Source organism: Glycine max, chromosome 6, assembly GCF_000004515.6.
Source record: "Glycine max cultivar Williams 82 chromosome 6, Glycine_max_v4.0, whole genome shotgun sequence".
Lineage (NCBI taxonomy): Eukaryota > Viridiplantae > Streptophyta > Magnoliopsida > Fabales > Fabaceae > Glycine > Glycine max.
The window spans coordinates 6,576,372-6,576,722 of NC_038242.2; positions in this window are offsets into that span (position 1 = coordinate 6,576,372).

Here is a 351-nt window from a genome sequence, read left to right on the forward strand (position 1 = left end):
AAAAATAATACATGTATATTTGGATGTATAAAATTTTTCTTTGAAAAAAAAAAACTACACATTCTAAATAACGTTACTTACTAGTGAATTAATCAGTAATGAATGGTGAAAGTGTTCTTAATGCATGTATGCGAATAACGTTTTGAATTACTGATGATCAAGTTCAACGGGTCATTATCGAATCCAGAAGATGTTAAACCAGAAAAATGCTGAAAAGCATCCCAGTGTACATGGAGAATGTGGAAGCGTGGCATAATCTCCTCTTTAATTAAAAATTAAAACAAAGAAGGAATATCCGCACCTGAACAGAACTACACCAATAGCGGAACTTAAGTTTCATTTTCATCTCTG